At 39.9% G+C, this 20817-nt stretch overlaps 1 protein-coding gene and 1 long non-coding RNA gene across 3 annotated transcripts in view; one reads left to right on the forward strand and one right to left on the reverse strand.

The window, feature by feature from the left end:
• LOC139106384 (spondin-1) overlaps positions 1–20817 on the reverse strand; it is a 179001-nt gene that overhangs the window by 51741 nt on the left and 106443 nt on the right. The gene's annotated exons all lie outside the window — the stretch shown is intronic.
• The window catches only part of LOC139106391 (uncharacterized), a 197759-nt gene that overhangs the window by 35768 nt on the left and 141174 nt on the right, over positions 1–20817 (forward strand). For both annotated transcript variants that reach the window (XR_011546347.1, XR_011546346.1), the window contains exon 3: positions 6621–6660. This is a non-coding gene — a long non-coding RNA (uncharacterized lncRNA). The remainder of the gene's footprint in view (positions 1–6620; positions 6661–20817) is intronic.

Below are 20817 nucleotides of genomic sequence, written 5' to 3' on the forward strand. Positions count from 1 at the left end.
CACTCCTTTTCTGCGGGAGAAAGAGAGAGAGAGAGAGAGAGTGAGGAGAGAGAGAGGGGAAGAGCTCTTCTGCGGCGAATGTATGAAACGGAGGTACGTGTTCCAGTAAAGTGGATAACCCAATTCCGTCGTGACGATACTGTTGTTCCGTGCTCCGGCCAGTTTTGCGCACCGCGTGACTTAGAGTTAGCACTGGAAAGACGCGAGCACGTATCCCGGGAAAGGAGGAGAGAAGATCTTCTCAAAAGCCGTTTGCTGATCCCACGCTAGGCTAATCTTCTTTTAGAATACACAAAATCGACGCGGGTTAGCACACTTAACATTTTTTTTTAAACATTACACTATCCGAATTAAATTTTAAATAGAAAGCAACGCGTGTCAATTTGTGTCGAAAGCGGTCGACCGTGTTTTTTGAAACGGGAAGCAGCCACTGTCAGGTATTTGGGGATCGTTTTCAGAACATGGAAATTCTTCTAAATATAATTTGAAATCACGTTAAATAATCAGGACTATTTTAAATTTCATAGATTAAATATTAATTAAAGAGAATCTTTAACGGTGAGAACTCAATCTTCATTCATTTAAAATAATATTGTAACAACTATTATTATCATTTTAACATATACTAATGTTTTATCTTAGCGAACTGTGCGACCAAGAAACTGTCGTTATACTTTGAAACACATCTGTCTGTTGAAGTCAAAACGTTATACATATTATTAATTAAATTAGTATTAGGTAAATTAATATTTAGAAGAAGATATTGTTGGAAAAAGAAATATTACTAAATATTTATTTATCAAATTAAAATATAATATTATTATTAATATTATTATTTTAACCGGGAAATTGAAAGTAATTAAATCTCTTCCGATTTTTTTCTCAGTGTCAGATATGATTTGAAATTGTTTTAAATCCGAAACTTTATTTTTTGAAGACAGTCGCCAAATAACAAATACTTTGTTATAATTTATGGCTAGTACCAAGCTAGTCACTTGTTAATAAATATATTTAATCTGCGCGATCTAACCACTAGCTGCAAAATCAGATTAGCTAGATAAATTTCCACTCGGGATGGCGGACACTTAACACTTTTACATTTTATTCTGAGCCAATTGAAATGCTGTGCTTCTATTATAAAGTCAAATTTATGAAACACATAGATTTGACCGTTAATTCCTCTCGCACGGATTACCGTACTGAACACGTTGAATTAACATTAATTAATTGGGCATCTGGTTTATGATTGCAATGGAATTATTTAATTATGCCGAATTTTGCAATTTAATATCTTGACACGCAATGTATTTGCAATTGCGTGAATATATCGCGCCATAATATCAAATTGCGATCGTGATAGGTTAATTATGGAGAATGTCGCAATTTAACACTTCAATGCGCAACATATTTATCTCCGTTCTGAATTCGAAATTTTCCTGAAAAATAAATAGAAAGAAAAAAAAAAAAAGTTTAATCGACCCGTGGTTTCTCGTAACATTAATTGAAATGCGATTTGTTGAAATCAAGTTAATCCCACCGTGATCCACGTTCTGCGAATCGTTCGGATTTGCGAGATTGTTACATTTATTTGCCGTATCCTCATTTAATTCATTGTCTGGAATTATTTAGTGCATCTTGAGGTACTCCTCTCTCCTTTATTTTTACAATAAATTACTTGCAGTTTAATGAGTATGAATTTGACATTTTGTCCCCGCACTGTTAGCCGCAATAAGTCCGCCATTTTAAACTTTTAAAATCTGACCTCAAATTTGTAATTGGCGACCCGGAAAGCATAGAATTGCAAAGTTTCACGGCAACACGTCGGGCAGAAGAAACGTGGCGGACAGTGAGTTAAAATGTTAGGCTACTACTCTTCTTCGTGCTGGGAGAGTGTTCGGGAGGAGATTTTCACTTACCGAAATGTGAAACCGGCGTTTGTCGCAGTCAATTTACCGTCGCGCGCCACTATACCGTAAGTGCGATACACTCTCTCGATATCGAACGGTTTTCCCCCTTATCGACGAGCCGGCAAATGGATGGACGGCAGCGTGCCTCCGGAAATAGGGCATTTCGAATGCTCAAAATTGAGAGGAACCGCTGGCCCAGTGGTGAGTAACGAAAGGAGGGGTTCGCCGAGCAACGAGGCTCCGTGTAGGAAGGAAATGAAGCGTCCGCTCACCTAAATTCCTCGGGAAACGAACGATTATCGGGACTCATAAGCGAACGGCGTGTATTGGCCCCGCTCAATAGAAAAGCAAGGGTGCTCTGCAGTTATTCCAAAAATCGTGAATCGGATTGGCGTATGTTTTCAATTTTGATCGACTAGAAGCATATACGCTAATTGCGAACGATGACGGTCAGTTTATCGGAATTTATCGGAAGCGGTAGCTGGCGTACGTACATTTAACAAAACGATCGGTGACGAGAAGCCACGCGTATAATCTCGCTCGAGAGATACAAACGATGCGGTAGATAACGAGGTAGTGATAAATATGATCGAGTTAATTAAATACAAATATGATTGCGCTTATCATATTTATTGTTAAAGATATTATAAAATCGTTCATGGTTGAGCTCAAAAGTAACTTTATTATTCCTGCCGGATGTGTACAAGTGACGGCGCAGTAAATAACAACGCATTAATGTATTTTATCGATTAAAAAAAAGAAAAAAAAAGAAAAAAAAAAGAAAACGCTTCGTTGCATCTGCACTTTGTGCAACAAATCAATCGATCAATTAGAAAAAGTAGAGACCCCACCCATGTTGACTCGACCGTTCCCATAGTACTGGAGTCACCTATAATTATCGTTAAAAATATCACAAAATTATGGTCAAAGGTTACCTCGTCTCCCAGTGCGATCCTGCTACACGATCGTTCGGCAAAGTAATTTGTTTGTTTTGCGCCGCAAACAGCCGACGTGGTTGCCACGCGGCGCCGAAATTGTCGGGAACAATGACTAATTTTCTGTAAAGCCGTATAAATTATGAACTTCCCCCGTCCACCCCTCATCTCCCTCTTCTCCCCCTCCCTCCCCCGAGTGTCGCGGGCGATTTTCCGGGGCGCCTCGGTAGCTGTAAAAGCCGACACTCTCCCGCCGCGTTTCCGCGGAGTGTGTTGCGAGCTGCGGCAAACAAACGAACCCCTAACGAACCGGTCGGTCCCTATCCGCACGCGAACAGTATTGTGCACAGTATGCGTTACGAATCCGCCTAAATGGCGCGCAACAGCCGCCCGGCTGGTCCTGGTGTTCGGCAAACCCATTCCGTAGATACATTTCGACTCCATTGGAACTCAGCTAAGGTTAAATGCCGATTAAATTGCCGATTAAATGCCGAAAAATTAAAGAGAATTTGCGAGACATTTATATTTCTTTAAATTGGATATCTCGTCTACGATAAGTTAGGTTGCCTGTAACATCGCATTGATTGCTTAGAAGGTCGCAAAGAGTATTAATCTACATCGCGAGATTTTGGCAATAATTAAATATTTACATCTTCTTTTTGAAACAGAAGAACATACTTTCTACAAAAAGAAAAAATTTTTAGTACGGAAATTAATAATTTTTCTTTTATATTTAAATTTTCTATAATATTTTCAACTAATAATTCTCCGAGAACAAAGCTTGCGGAACACATTTTAATTGAAAAAAAACTACCTGTTTTTTTTCTTGATTCTCTTTAAATGATTTATGGAACAATTTTATTTCAAAAAAAAAAATATCGGCATATTTACTTCCAAGTTATTTTATTATACAATTATCTGCTAATCGCCGTTATTTTGCTATTATCGATTCGCCAATCTCGCTGGTACTTGTATTCGTATTCGAGCAGTTAAATTGCGCTCGATAATTGTTTCGCGCGCTGAACAAGCTGAATAAATTATGACGACCGCGCTTTATTCATTGATAGCAGTCTACTCTCCCTCTTCCTCGCTCTTTCTCTCTTTCTGTCTCTCTCTCTATTTTTTTTTTATTTCCCTCGCTCCGTTTCTTTTTTGCTCGTTGATCAAAACAGATTTAGTGTTGAACGGTATAAAATACGTTCGGATCATTCGGGTCGTACGATTGGATGTAAAATAGCACAAACAAGCGGGGAACCAATATATTTGCGAGAAGTGCTGGATCCTGTATCGCAATTCAGCGTATAACGCGGCGTGCATTAGCGTCGCGGATTCCCTGCGTTCCGTATGCGGTTATTCGATCAGAATTTCGAAACTGAAACGCTCCCAGTTTCGTGGCTACCTGCACACTTCGCGATGAAAAATAACAGTTGTGCACAGTGTCATCGTGTTGCGCGCAAATAACGTCAAGTAGTCGACTACAGCTCTTGATAGTTTTTCTTAAACTGCTTCCCGCGCGGCGTCAAACAAATGTCACTTTAAGTTTAACTACTGGAATGTTTGACGAAAAATGAGAGAACAGCGTTTCACGTTTTGACCGAGAAACAAGTCCGACTCGAATTCGAAACGCGAAAAATTTGTGCGCGATATTTAGCCTCCACTGTAAAAAAAAGATTAAGCGATATGTTTTATCTATTTCCCGAAGGAAAAATTTAGCCTCTACTATGATTTCATGATATTTAATCATAAGCATAATTAATCATTTTCATTACCACAATAATTGAACTAATTAAATAATTGAAATTAATTTATAACTACATTATGAAGTTATTTAACTTCCCAGATCAAGTTATTTTTTAAATATATTTCAATGTAAAAAATATAAATTTTTTTTTAATGGATTTCTGTATTTTGTTATTCCAGATAATTTATTAAATTACAAAATAATTGAATTATTCCAAATAATCAAAAATACGAAAATTTGCTTTAAATAAAAAAATTTATATTTTTAAAATATATATTTTTGGAACTTATATTTGGAAAATACTTTAATATGGCAACTCAAAAGATGAGGCCGAAAGTAACTACATCTTTCCCTCAATGTAAACTGTAAGTAACACATTACTTTCTGCGTATTTCTCGCTAATTAACGGCACCGAACGTTTATCTCTAAATTACAACGTAAATTAGAAATAGTTCAGTTGCTCGTAATGCAGATACTGGAGGCGAGTGTATTTAAGTCCGAGGGTTCCGAGGGCCCTTACGTCATCGATTAAGTCCGGGCTAACCGTAGCTGCGGGGTCTTGCTGGAGCGGTCGCTATCGCGCGTCAGCAATCCAAGTTAACGTCGAGCACGGCGCGGTCTAAGTAATTGGAATCGGTTATCGATACCGTTCCCGAAATTCGCGCACGTGCGCCTATTTTGCCGCTATTTCGTGCCGCGTTGCAGCCGCGCGGTTAGCCGTGCGCGGCACGTTCGCCCGTCGGCCGAAGTGAATTACGCCGAATAAATATTTTGTAACGAACACTCGGCGAAGCGTGGCTCGCTCGCGTGGCCGATAATTTAATCTTGAGAGGGGGAGGGGGGGACCTTTCGTTGCCGTCGCGATCGCAAATGATTTTGCCGCGTAAACGCGAATCGACAGAGAGCTCGCGATGTGTACTCTTCCGCAAAAGTGGCGTAAACTCCGCCAGTTTCGTCCCGACTGCGAGACGCGAAATTATGAACAAGATCGATTTATGACATTAATTAGGTATCGGCTAATTAAATTAGCAAATAAAAATAGAATAGTCGAGATAGAGTTCTATCTGAAGGTTAAGCCAATACGGTATCAAGAACAAAAAAAGAAAAAAAAAAAAAAAAAAAAAAAAAACCCGACAGCTTGCGGCGATTATTAACGTAGTGACGTCAATTCGTTCTCCCAACAAAAAGAAAATGCTTTCTTCAATATGAATTTTACGTAAAATGTAGGGAAAATTACGGAGAAAATTTATAACAGAAGCAGCGACAAGTAGAATACGTTTTTGCAAAGTTTCGCATTTTTCTCAACGCGCAATGCAATATGCACATACATATAATTTTATGTACACGCATCCGAATCACCGCATGTACCGTACGTGCGCGCACGCGTGTATGCATTGTAATATTACACATTGTATAAAATACAACTTTGCGAAGCAACGAGAGGAGATTAAAGCGAGACGGTTCGTGCCTTTGTCCGAGTGAAAATAATCCGCGCTTTGTGTTTCGCGCGTGCGAAAGTTTAAAAATGCAGCGAAAAGAGGGTGAAAGAAAAAGATGCGTTTCCGCGAGCGGCCGCCGCACGAGCTGCTTAATCCATCCCATGCGACGGCCGTGCATTTCGCGCACTTCTCACGGTAATCCGGCGAACACGTGCGTGTTTTTAACGCAAGATGCACGCGAAACGAGGACAATATTGTGTTAAAGCGCGAATAGCAATAATTTACCATCATAATCATGCAGTTAGTCAGTGAAAAACCTGTCTCGCTGACTAATAGCACAATCCGATGGATTGCAGCATAGCTGCAATCAATTATCATTTACAAGAATGTAATACAATAAATCGTCATGAAATTGCGTAGCGAAAGAACGAAGTACATTACACATTTTTGTTGCGTCTCTCACAACCGAGTATTTTATTGTAATTTAATCCCGCTTCTTTTACGTTAAATACAACGTTTACGTAACGTGAAAATTATTATTTTAAACAATATAAATTTTCAACGTTTCTATAATTTATATTTTGTTTTTATGTTACAGATCACCATAGCAGATTAACTCCGCTGCTGCGCATCGGCCGGTAAGTCCAATATTTTATTTACAATGTTTACATTATAGGGAATGCGTTAAAGAAAAAATTAGAAGCTCTGCGTTACGTAAATAAAAAAAAATAAAAGCAAAAAAATATTAATCTAATAAAATTATTAAATAATACAACGTGGTATACTCGTAATAAAATAAATAATAATAATATCTTTGCGCGGTGTGAATTCTTGAACGACGAAAGAAAGATAGAGAAAGATAAAAGGCGACGAACGACTGATATGCGAGGAAAATCTCAAACAAAAGTGTGGAAGTTGAAAGGCCATCGCGAGCACGTCGAATTGAGAGCGTCTGAGAGAAACCTGAATTCCGTTTTGAATCCGTGAACTCCCGCGCGGCGAGAGTACGGTAAATGCTTCTCGTATTATTTAAAATTTTAAAGGCGCCGCGTGGCCCCCGGCGGCATGTGATATTTCATTCAATTATGCGGGCACAACGCGCGAGATAACCGCGAAAATAGCGTCGTTCTTTGAATACGGCGCGTTTCATGCCGTATACATATTGTATTTGAAATTGTAATTGGAAAAGAAAAGATTGAAACGCTTGGGTGGGCTTTCTCGCTTGAAACTCTCGTGCGCTATATTTACCCATCTCTGACATCTTTGCGTACCGCTCGGATTCGTTATAATTATTATCATCTTTCGGAGCCTTCACGTATATTTAAAAAAAAACTCGACGCAACTAGCTTGAGAAAGTTGGCGTTTTTCACGAGTACGTACGCGGGACGGGAAACTCCATTGAGCGTGGCGTAACGAGTGTCCCTCGATCGCTTCGAAGCTGATTAAGAACTCGTGGCGGGCACGAAAACGACCATCGAAATCTAGCAACTCGCATCGCGAGGTTCGTTCCGCCGCTCAAAGTTCAAACGGCGGGAATGAGCTTAAAGCGTTTCGCCTCCGCCACGTTGATGCGCGCGGCAACTCGAGTGGCGAGAGTAACGGGTGGTTAAAGTATCTCGATGCCGGGACCTGAAGGGTGAGAGCGAACGGAAGCGCGAAGCGAGCACGGGAAAAAGATGAAAGGCCGCGATAGCGCATAGGAGAGAGTGAGACGGAAGAAAGCGGGAATTCGAAAGAGAGAGGCGAAGAGGGGCTGTGCAACCCTCTGCCTCGGAAACGTTACCTACTTATGCACGGCACATTTAACTCCATTCTTCGCTGTGGCGGAAGGCGCGGGCTGTTCTAAGTTCTAACCCATCTAAACGTATATGTGACGTGACACAAACGTGCGCGCTCGTGCGCGGACCGCGAGAGTCGCGCATTCTGGTCACGCGAAAGTCGTAATCGGTATCATAATAAGCATAATCTGTGCATCAAATTTTGTTTTTATATTCTACAAATTAGAATTATAGATTTAAATGAGTAGAACAATGGCTAGCATGGATAGACGAATACTCGAATAATCATTTCAATCTCGCTCTTCTTTCTCTCTTACGGTCTAATACTGTAACGTCATGACGATTCTCGGTACAAATATCTCCCCCCGTGCACATGCACAGTTATTTTAATTCCCGAAAGCAGTTAACACCAATTCAACGTAGGCAAGTCCAAGTGGCGTAACAATATATCAAATCGACGGCAGAACCGTGCTAGAAATTCATTCCAAAACTTTCTGTACAAATGTAAAAAATTTTCCACGCGAGCACAAAATGTTTTTTTTTTTTTTTTTTTTTTTTTACTGCGCGTACGATAGAGGATGAATGTTCTCGTTCGGATGCTAGACGAAACGGCGAGTTTCTCCCGATCGATCGTCCAATAGTCACCCAACGCGGAACTGCACCATTGTTCGTGCGATGCATCCCGCGCGCGAGTACGCGCATGACGAATACACGTGGCAGGGCCACGTGGGAATACGGAAGTTATTCGCGGGGCGGCGCGGGTGTGAATATAAATGGACCCGCGGCACACGAACCGCGCATGTAATATCGTGTACCGGCTGTAATTTCCAATGTAGCTAACTGAGTTACGTACACGGGCGCGCTCGCGCGCGCGCGCGCGCGTCCTGCGGAATCCAAACGCGGGATTCGAACGTGCCCGCAGGATCGCCGCGCTGTTTTTACGGATCCAGTCCGTGCCGCGAAGCTTTTTCTCCCTCTCTGTCTCTCTCCCAAATCGCGGTTCAAAAACGAAACCCCCGAAACACGAGTTACCAACTTTTACCGCCGCGAGCGCGGAACAATATACGGTATTTCTTACACGCGTAACGATCGCTGCGAAAAATACGCATACGGGGGTTTTGTGGAATAATAAGCCGCGGCTCTGAATCGATCTTTTACGCGCGCCGTGATTGAATAATCCGTGGGAAACTATGGACGCGACGGTCTATTCGAATGAAATAAAAAAAATACTGCCGCTGCTCGGGAGGGTAACTGTTCGAGAGGAACTTTAAAAGCAACCCAACGGTAAGCGGAAAATATTAATATTGAGAAACACTTGCGTGACTAAATATTTTTATCAAAATTACATTTTATACTTTTCAAAGTTTCGTTTAAAAACCTTACTTATTTTTGCCAGTTTTGCAACTGCTAAACGAAATGTGTTTCTCAATAGCTTCCGTTAAGGATGACACTTGGCGAAACTTTCTGTTTCTACTTCGTGAAGACTTTCTTGCGCTTTAAAAATTATTTAAGATTAATAAGTATTTTTCGAGAACAACAACTTCCTAAATTTTCTTTAACGCCAGTGCGACGAATGTCGTTGAATTAGCGAGCGTTTGCGCACGGTTCGTTTGTTTCGCCGAGGGACGAAAGCATTTTCTCATCCACGAAGATCCTTCAGACCGTGACTCAGTTTAGAAGTCGCGAGGACTTCGTTAGTGCGGCTTTTCGAGCTAAAAGTCAAATATTGAGCAAGCGGCGTGGAAGGATTAGAACGCTTTGTTACCTTACCTCCCATGCGGAGAGTTCATATAGATAAAGGATTCCTGTTTATAACCGATGATCCTGGGGTCTTAGGGTAGATGCACGCACATTTTGCGCTCATGAGAAATTAATTTGCTCGATGGAAAACATTGAAAACATCCGTTTCCTCTCTTTGATATCCACGTAATTAAAGTTCTTGTGGGCTTTATCGTGCTTCAATTTAATTTAATTTAATTTAAAATAATATTGTTTGTTAATATTTTTTAATTGCATATACACCGGTTTTAGTCAACAGAAGTTTGTTATTAAATATATACATATGTATTTTTTTATACGCAATAATTACGCAGCACGCTGGGAATTTTTTTTTTTTTTTTTTTAATATTTTAATTTAGTTACGTTTTGCCCGACAGATATTTTATTTATACACTTCTAATGTAAATGTTTTATTGTTCGAATAATATAATTTAATTCAACGAAACAACTTTTATCAGTTACTAAAAATAACGTTTTGTTTGATATTTATATTGTTTCGATAGAGAAAATAAATCCAAGCAAATCTAGAGAAATTAATTCAAAGAAGTTTTTTATGTACAAACTATAATTTTGGAAGATTTAATTTGCGCTTTATCTTACCTTTAAAACTGAATAGTCTAAAATCCTTAGACGTCGCTAAAATAATCTATAGATATATCTTTTTGTTATTTCGCGTAAAGAAGCAAATCGAGGGAAACCAAGTCGTGCGTTAGTCGGTGTGAATAACAATGGCTCTTTAGCGTCGGTCCTTCTTTCTCGCCCAGGTCGCGGCACCGATTGCTGTTAGTCATTCAGTATGCATTCTGGCTAAGTGCGCGTTAAGAGACTTGGGGGAAGCAAGAAGACGATGCTCGGGGCGATACCACGCGAAAGGTGGCTTTGGGCGGCGCGGGCAAAATCTGCGGCAACCGGCGACGGTTTTAAGGCGCGACTGCAATTTGTCAAGCTTTCTTGCAAAGTCGCGAGATCACAGGCACGAGCTTCGCGAGGTCAAGTGTACTCCCGCGATAAGAAACGTAATAGCCCTTCTTGCATTCTGTTTTTCACCCTCGCGCTTCGTTTCTACGTAGCTTGGAAGTCCCGGCATAAGCGCCGCGGCGCAAACGTATTATGCGCTATTAACGATAATGTAAGATATAGGAGCAACAAACAGCTGCCCCGGTTTCGCCAAAAGAATTCAATTCTGCATTGTCGGTTATAATATACACACCGAGACGCAAAAGGTATAGTTAGAATTAAACCCGATTTATAACTTTATATTTCTAACAATAAATGCGATCGGGTCGATTATTTATCACATTAATCGCGGGGAATATTATAAAATTATGATCGGATCCAAGTGTAACTATATTTTCCTCGCGGATAATTATAAACAATCTGTTCCAGCAGATAATGCAGTTGACATAGTTTCTGAATAAGGCACGTTTGAGAGAAGAAGAATATAGTCACTTTTGGCCTGAAATTTTATTTGATATTTCCAACGAATAAATATAGTTAAACTCAATCATTTTTAGTACCATAATGGTCGAGTTATCTGTATTTATTTTTAAAAGTATCATAAATTTTTATTATAATTGAGTTAAAATTTTTCTCCCAGTGCATTTCATTCTCAGATAGCGTCTATAATAAAACATAATAAAACTCCCCCTGACCACCAGCGAGTTATTTTTGACGAGATCGCGAGCTCAAATTCTCATTATACAGTTCATAGTCGTGGAAAATTACTTCTGCAGTCATGACATACCTAGTCAAAGTTGTTAGTCAAAGTAACGTTTGCGGGCTACTGCCGTGAGAACTGTTGCGAACATTTGAACATTCAGTTCACGAAGTTGCGTGAACTGCGAAAATTGAAAGGGCAGAGCTATGCCAATCCGAGAAAAATCCGGAATGCAATTTTCTTAATTAATATTAAAACGTGGTAACGATATAATAGGCAATTATTGAAACACCTGACCTTAAAAGCGAAGTGACTAAATGCTGAGAAAAATTTTTTTGATCATCGAAACGAAAGTCAGCTTATCACTTTGATAATTTTGTAAAGAAAATAATTCAAGTAAATTGCTGTTGCAAATCATTTCTCGTCGCTCGTCATTCTAACAAATTCTACACATTTGTCTTTATTACGAAAATATATTTTCGCGCTGCAGCAGGAGCAAATAAGAAAGATTACAAATTCGTATTTGCTTTTTTCTGCGAAAGTGAATATCGTCGCTTGTAATTCGAACGTTTAAAAATCGTAAAGTAATTGAAAAGTTCTACCATTCGAGGGTTAACACGATATCAGGAAAAAGTTTTTCCTCGGCGAACGAAACAATTTAATTGCATATAAGATTTATCGAACTCGTGGCACGTTCTCCGTGTAGCAGCGACATTAATTATACATATACACAATATCTACGAGGGTGCACGTGTTATTAATTAATTAAAATTCATTATGCATAAAGCCTGTGTGCGCCTTATGTGTGCTGGCTCGAAAGTACGGTGACAGAGTTCCTTCTCGAGTGTAGGGTCGCCTGCAGACGGTTTAGCTAATAAATCATTAAGCAACTCGTCACTCGGGCAATGTCCTCGACGCGCACGAAGACGGATGATATTAAATCCGCAGAGAGAGAGAGGAGCGTTCCTCGTCGAATGGCTAATTCGTTAAGTAACTCACGTATCTGCGTTCGCAGGGGAGAACGACTTTGACGACAATTTAAGCTCCGAGCGAATTCCTCATAGCAATCCTTATCGCGACACCGTTTACCGGGCAACTACTTGCCAATTTAGTTCCATTCACTATTTATTCATATCGAGGGAGCGACGAAAAATTTAACTGCAAGGCTTAAATAATTTATGACATTTAAATCGTATTTTTTAAATACTGCGGGGCAAAAGTGGAGCTAAAAGAATTCCGCCAACTGTTACTTTACTCATTTTTATTCTGCCGACACAACAAGTTCCATTCGATGTGTATAATAAGTTTATTTTATGCATACATATGTATAGAAAAAAAAATTGGGAATTACTTAATTGTCCAATCGCGTTGTTTCGACGGAACAAAAACGCGAAGAAAAACGATGGATTACAATTCTGTTTTATTAAAAAAATTTAAACATTGCGTAATGTTTTTAAAAGAAATATACAAATTTGTATATTTTATTATCCTGCCATTGTTTAAGCAGATTGCGTTCACGGATATGCTAAAAAAAAAAAAAAAAAAAACGTACAAAGCAATTTTTGAACTAAATAACAGCGGCTGAAAAGCGGTATCGTTCCACGGGTAGCAATAATTTCGTCTACGCTGCAGGTGGTTCGTTTTGGATGTATGCACGATGAAGTTAATTTTACTGAATTAAACAGAGTTGCGAATCATTGTGCACGTGGTATAATGGGCGCAAATACATTTCAACAAGTTGAAACGGACCGCGTGCTAGGTTTTTCTCATTTTCGTTTGCGAATACGGCGCACCAGGTAGTCCGGGATAAAATATAGCCAGCTTCGTTGTTTATTTATTGTTTTTATGAGTATTCCGAATCTGCATGTCGGATGTCCACCTTGACATTTTTGTTACGCGGACCGGATTATTTACAAAATCCGTAGCATTGCGGATGATACGAATCCTAAAAAGTTTTCCGGCTGCCAAAAATTGGACTTTTTCTCTCTTTCTCTCTCTCTTATCTGCTTTAAATAACCCTCCAATTACATCTAACAAGATATTATGAAAATTGACGAGCTGTAGCTCGATTAATACTACCAATGTAATCTCCGTGAGCTATTATTGAAATATCGAAGGTTTAATCGAGTTATTAAATCGGGCAGCTTTCAACAACACGTCACACGTCGTATTCTTAACATTTACGTGTACGGAAATAAACCTCGATAAATCCTTTATCGCGTAATTTTCAAAGGAGACCCACACGGTGGTGTTGAAATATTTTGAGAAGATACATCGGTAACTAATAACTACGTAAATTTAAAATGTAACACCTGAATCAATTCGAGATATTTATGTACGAAAAATATCTCGAACGCGGCACTTCTCGTTGTATTAAAAAATTTATACCGGTGCTAGACAATGCAAAGCGTCTTGCGCGCGTTATTATTTTTTGACAACTAGTTCGTACTTATAATTGCATAATTCATTATTCACTTTTCTACAGTACATTTACGTTAAAATGATATGAATATTATAGTACGTGGCTTTCAATGTGAGTACAGCAAATAAGTCTACTATAATTGTGTGTAGTAACTGAAACGTGAATTAATTTAATGTATTATAATATAAATAGGTAGTGTATAATAATACATATAAAATAAATTTTAGATCCCTCAATTAAATTTCGAGATAAAAAAATAAAAAAAAAAGGAAAGTTGCTAATAATAGCATTAGGTATTTCCAAACAGTCACTCGTTTAAGTAACTGACCGCGCCCAACGTTGTTTAACTTGAGTGATCAGATGAGAACGTTCTGCTTTTAACGTGATTTGATGAAAGTACTTTTTTTTATAGAAGCATGACATTCTTCTTTTACCCTAATTTTCATTTATGAAATTAAAAAGAAAAAAAAGTGTATAGATACGAAATTAATACTAATGAGCAATATTTTATGCATTTACGTTATTTATGCACCGTTCGACGAGTCTACGATTTTTTGCTGAAAACGTTTCGCATTACTCGAATAATTTCCTTTTCTGTTGGAGCACCGTTATTAAGAAACGTTCGCGCTTTAAGAAGCGAAAATAACGTTGCCGTTTGTTCCGCTTCATTCATGAAGACGTTCTCGTGCGATTATGTAAGGCAGTTGGAAAACCGATGCTTCGCGTCCGGTTACTTCAGTCCGGCTCGGCTCAGATGAGCGCTTCGCATTTATTTATAGTTTGACCTAATCTTTGTAAGAGTTGTTGATGACGAGACGCAACGCGCAAGAGAGAGAAAGGGGCGCCGTAGAGCGTACCTCGCCTCTCGTTTTCCGTGAATGTCGTCATGCCTTTGGTGTCCATTTTTGCCGTTGGCTTCACATCGGCGGGGCAGCGACGAAATTAACGTCGACGAGAGGTGAGTAACCCGTTCCTTTAGTACGGCGATAACAGTCTTCTCTTCCTCTTGCGGTAGGGTCCAAAATTGTTCTCTCTATGTGCGTAATTCTGCGTTATTGTCATTTTAGAAACCATGATTTTAATTATATTTATAATTTCTTTTTCTACTAAATCTCTTTTTTTTTTAATTTTTTATTATTTTGATAATTTTAAATTAAATGAAAATATTTAATTTAACTATTACACATTATTATTATTATAATTCTAAAGCGACGTTTGATCACATGGTAAAATACAATTTATTAATTTAACTTTAATTACACACATAGTTCAATAAATCTGTAACAAACGTATCCACGTTCAAAGATACTAAATTTTTGCGCGATAGCTCGAACATTACAGTTTGTTTTTCATACATTTATAACATAATACCAAACAATTCGGTAAGTCTGAAGAAACAGAAAATGGATCTCTCGTTGTTTTCAAAGCGAGCTAACGCGCTGCGGTTTGTCGTTTGCGGAGAATGCGAGCGGTTTGTCCTGTATCCGGGTGCGAGTTACGCAAACAGCTGCTGCGAGAAATAAACAAGCGTCGTACGGCCACGTACCTACATATCTGCTCTGTGATATCGTCTTATCCCCATCGGGCGACTTTAAGACCGGCCGGTGCTTAACGATTGCGAGAACGACGGCCACTTTGGCTCTGGAGGGAAAACGGCCGCTCGTTCGCCGTCTCTTTTTCCCGTCCTGGGAGAAAGAAATCCTTCGACTTCTTCATCGACCTCGCTCGACGACCAATTAAGGGGATATATTACCCTTCCCTCATATTAGTCGCTCAAATAAAACGCGTCGTGTCCCGTGTCGGAACTCCGGTTCATATAACCGCGAGAACACTTATCCGAGGTCACGCGTCGCGCTCAGCATTGAATTCGGAAGACCAAGAGTTGGTTTTGAAATTAATATTAAATCTCTCTTGTGTATTAATGATTGTCAAATTTTTTTTTTTGTAACGTTAATTATTGTTTATTTAATTTATTATTTTATTAATTAATTAAATTTTGCACTTTTGAGATAAAAACACAAGATGTAAGAAACAGGAAATTACGTAAAATATTAATCCTAAAGATGTTTTTTTATTTTTTTAATTTTTAATAAACGATAAATAAAATAGGTACTTTATAAATTTCTAATCGGCTGATATTTAGGCACGTATTAAATAAGAAATGAGCGATGAACAATTTTACAGAGCTGTAAGCAGTCTGTAATGACTTTCCGCGTACGCATAAGCGTTCATTAGAATGCTATGATATCAAATTATGTTTCCTTTGACGGACAATTTCTGTTTTTCCGGATGACACGCGGAAAAAGGGGGAAAACGGTGTTCAGAGGGAAAAAAAAAAAAAAATTATGGACCCCCGCCGTACTCTCGCATTTACCTTCGTCTCCGCGTCTCTCTCGCTCGTTTACGAAATTCGCGGCCGCATAAACCCGGCTGTCTGGCCAATTATCCTTTGATATGCTTATTCGTACGTAGCGTTGCAGTTCGCATTCGACTCCACTTATTTCATAAGCTAAGAGACGGCGGGCAGGGGGCGAGGCGACGGGGATACGAGGGAGAGGGACTAATATTCATCATTCGCTCTTCTCTCGCGAAAATCAACAGTTACGTATTCTGTTTGTCGACGTCTCGCTTCGCCGCTCGGTGCTATCGGGCGTCCTTTGATCCTCGCAATGAATATCGTCCGCTCGCGTCGACAATTACGAATTGAGTAATGAGATGAAGTACGTGGCGCCGACGACTCGTTCTCGACCGGCGCGAGATCCGAGTTACCTGGACGTCGCTCGCAATCAAGCGCGCGACTCGCGTTGTCCGACGGAAATCATCCTATCTTGGCGCGTAAGATCGATCGTAGATCAGCGTTTCGCGAAACGTCGTCGGCGCAACAATTTCTATAAAGCTCAACGGGTTCGAGTGTAAAATTAAGAAATTTTAATAAGACAGCCGGGAAGAAGTTTTCTGTCTCGTTACCGACACGCGGATAATCTCCGTCGCTCGCATAACTCTCGCCGCAAACAAAGAGGGAATGGATAATGCTTGACCATTTGCACATACCGGTCTGTACATTACTCGCCTCAAAAGCACCTCTGTTACCGCTGAAAGCGCCCTTAGAGGCTATTTGCCAAATGATTTCCCGCTCGAGATACTCGTCTGTTTGCTGCATGCTGCATACTCGCCATAACTGTGATGCAACATTCAGGAAAGGTTATGCATTCACTCCTTTTCCGGGGGATACTTTGACGATGGGATAATAATCTCTATCATCGTTTTACGGGGTCGCGCATTGTGAAGACCGTGTCACCGGACTCGGTCCCGAAAACATACGAGGGCACGAAGTTCTGAAATATTAAAATCATATTTCGTATCTTCCGATTATTTAAACGTGGCTTTCTCATTTTTATTACAACGCGATCAATTTGAACGAAACAGCGGCTCGTATAACAATTTTCTAATTCCCTCTCATAGTTAATTTATTATTAAACGATTACGGCATACATACTGCAGGAACTTAAAAACTCATATCTGCTTTCTAAATTTTGAATTAATATTCATTCAAATATTAATAATTATCCTAGCGGCTCGAGTGGAGCGCAATATATTAATACCCTTCAAAAACTTGTAAAAAGAGACAATGCAGATTTTTTTCTTTTTTTTTTTCTTCCCCTCATGATTATAAAAACCTTTTACAGCTGCCTTTTCAGTGTGCGCGCGCGTCCGCGCTTTCGCTCTCCACGCTTGTGTTCCTCTTCATATCGTATTTGGCTCGGTCCAAGAGACTGACGCGACAAGCATTAATGAAATGAAGGTGGGTCTTTTTTTTTTTTTTATCCTTTAGGCAGCCTTTATTCGCCGACCACTGTGCGCGACGCGAAACTCGTGTAAATATGGCGTCGTCCCCTTTATATTCTCTCGCATGTGTGCCCGCTATTCACGGTCAACACTGAAAAGCAGGGCTATCGCAAAGATAAGGATTTTCGTTCCGCTATAACGCGCCGTTATATAATAACGCTCGTGTCCCTCCCGATTCGTGTGCGATCTCGCGTTACTTGTTAGCAAAAAATATTCGACGTGCCAAGCCGCGCGAAGCTCGCGAGAGCGTCGTCGGAAACTTTCATTAACTGAAAAATATATCGCGGCTCGGGTTCCGTCTCGCACAATGCAATTAGAAGTCGCATCGTGAAAAGAATATTCGAAATCACTCGATAGAGACTCAGGGTATTAATTCTTTTTTTTTTTTGTATTTCTTTCCTTTCTTTCAAGATTTCTCTATTTATTTCGCGTCGCATTTTGAAGGAAATGCGAAATTAAATCGCGGAAAGGTGCAATCACGCAAATATAACGTTCGCGTAGTTTCGAAAAGGATCGAACTTGGTGGATTCATCGTGAAACGGAGATCGGTTGCAATAACGTCGGAGTTTTCCCGACACGTGATACCGTGATAAGTCGGATGTCCGACGAAATCGTAGAAGGCAGGGAATTATCGCGACGCGAAAAGTTGGAGTCTATAAAACCCCCAATGATCGGTGGAGAGATTGTTAAATATTACCGACCGGAAGTTCTCGTTCGGGATTCCCGTCAAGCGAGGGTGGTTTCTGCGGTCTCCGGAAGACTTCGGGATAACGAGCCGCCTTTGCTTCGCCCGAAACGACCCAATTCTCCTGCGGGAATCTATCGATGTGGAGGTAGACGAGAGGAAAACTCGACGGCAATATCGACCGATAGATGAAGAGAGGAAGGCTAACGGAAGAGATGAGCCGGCGAGCGAGCGCCGACGAGGAGGGTTTTACGATCGTTTGTCCTTTCGCCGCTCGGCGGGAAAAAATTGAGCTTATCGAGCAGGAAGAAATCCCTTCCGGGTCAGTCTCCGCGAAAGACAGACTGCGGCCAACAGGAAATAATAGAGGGAACTCGCGACTGTAGAGACGTCAGATTACAAATGTGAACGCGGGGAAAGTAGACGGTGAATCGTTTCGATGAACGAAAACGTCGGCGGTGAAATATTTTTTAATGAACGTGAAAACGATTGTCCGGGAGATTTAACCTATATAGTTCTATAGTTTTTTATATTTAAATATTACCTTTTAAAAAAGAAAAATTAATTAATTTTATATATAAATTACATAACTTCTTTTATCCGCGCAATTAATAATGAATATCTTAATTTACAAAATACTTTACAGCGTAAGAACACTTTAAGATACAAATTCGTAAATTAATCTTATCATATTTACATAAATCAAATTATGGGCCTGGATCCGCCTTCGTAATACCCTTCTCTTTATCCATGAAAAAAAAAAAAAAAAAAAAAATATCAACTGGACGCATTACCGTAATCACTTCCTCAGAGGATTTATCAGAGTTCCGAGGGAGAGACCACCCAAACGCGACGAGTTCGGCACAAGATCGCCCGCTCTTTTGTTCTACCCGATCGGGGGAGTAAAATCGAGTTTCCCGAACAGGGAAACGACCCCCTTGTACTTTTCGCGGAATTCCCCCGTAAAGATACATTAAGAAATGAAAGGCGGAGGTAGGGCGAAAAGGAGTTTTCCTCCCCTCGCCGGAAACCCTCGAACCTCCAGGTCCCGATCTTCTCCCTTGGTCTTTGTCTTTCCTGTCCGCTTTTGCCATTAACTTCGTCTTTTTTTTTTTTTTCCATCTTCCTCCCCTCAAACGCCGGACTCACCCCTTGGCTTCGAAGTCTATCTCCCGCGGCCTTCCGGCGGTATCTCTTGGTGACTTCTTTCATCCCCGCGCGGAATTCTTTCTCGCGAGTCCCTCCTTCCCGCGTCTCTTTTGCTTTGTTCTCACATCATACCGCTCGTTTACGTTTACGCGTCTCTGATTATCTTGTTTACCTTTTTCAGAGTGTTTCTTTTTTTTTTCTCCACTCTTTTCTATTTTATTATTTATTAAATATTAAATTTTTGCGTCAATTTCTTCTACCTCGTATTACTTTCCATCATATTAACTTTATGTTTAAATTGACACAAATATTTTATTCTATAAATCAAACATGTAAAATGTATGAAATTTAACTCGAAGTTTCTTACTGTGCAATCTCGTTCTTCTTCTTTTTTTTTACTTCCTCGTTTATTTCCTTGTCGATATCGAGATTGTTAAATAAAACGAAAATATTAACTGATACGAAAAATACAAATAGAATGTCGTCGTGGCGTACGATAAACATACGTCGCTCGCATATATTCGTTCAATTTTCGAGGAGTAAACTGCGCGCTGCTGCTGCAGCTACTTTCAGTTAGAATATGTATTTGCGGTACGTTCGGTTGTACATTCCGTACGTGTATATTTAATGGAAACTCCCTATGGTTTATCCATACCGTATTGACGTTCCTGACTATTGCACACATAACATTGTTTTATACGATCGTTTTATGCGCGTACACGCCACGTAAATGAATAGACCAGTCGGGCACAATGGGAATTATTCCCGGCGTCGGGAATTTATTCGCCGTCCTCGGAAACTGTTACAGATCGCATCACGAAGTGTCGGTCAGGATGCTGCGAACGCGAAAAGTAAAGCTTGAGCCTAAGAAGCCGTTCCCGAGTTATTAAAAAAAATTAATAATAATAAAAATACAATTAATAAAAAAAAGCAAGAGACAAAAATAAAACGAGAAGCTAAAAAAATGCAGAAAGCTAAGAAAAAAGCAAGAAGTTAAAAAGAGCAGGAAACTAAAAAAAAGTGAGAAACTAAAAGGAGAAAAAAAAAACGTAAGAAGCTAAAAAAGAAATAATAATGCGCGCTGAAATGTAAAAAGACGGATTTGCATGCAGCACGCGGTGCTCGCCGCACTCTTACGATTCCTAAAGTTTTCGACAGCGAAGTTTACAACGGGAAATTCAGGCAGGCCGCGGCGCGATGTAAATGTAAATGTAGATTATTTCCAGCCGTGTCGATAGGGATGAGCAACGATACATCAGGGAACGCGGGACATGATCTGACGAATTAAGGACGGGATTACGACGCTCGCCGGTATTGTTTCGGCTCACTTTACGGCCGCAGTATTTTCAGCCCTCGCGGTAAAACGTCGTGTGTAAATATGTGAATTTGAACTGTGCAAATTTAAAGTTTGCCGTAGAAAATTATAACGACCAAATATTGTACGCGGCGCATCCCGTATAATTATCAATAAAAGAGATG

Source organism: Cardiocondyla obscurior, linkage group LG11 (genome assembly GCF_019399895.1).
Source record: "Cardiocondyla obscurior isolate alpha-2009 linkage group LG11, Cobs3.1, whole genome shotgun sequence".
Classification (NCBI taxonomy): Eukaryota; Metazoa; Arthropoda; class Insecta; order Hymenoptera; family Formicidae; genus Cardiocondyla; species Cardiocondyla obscurior.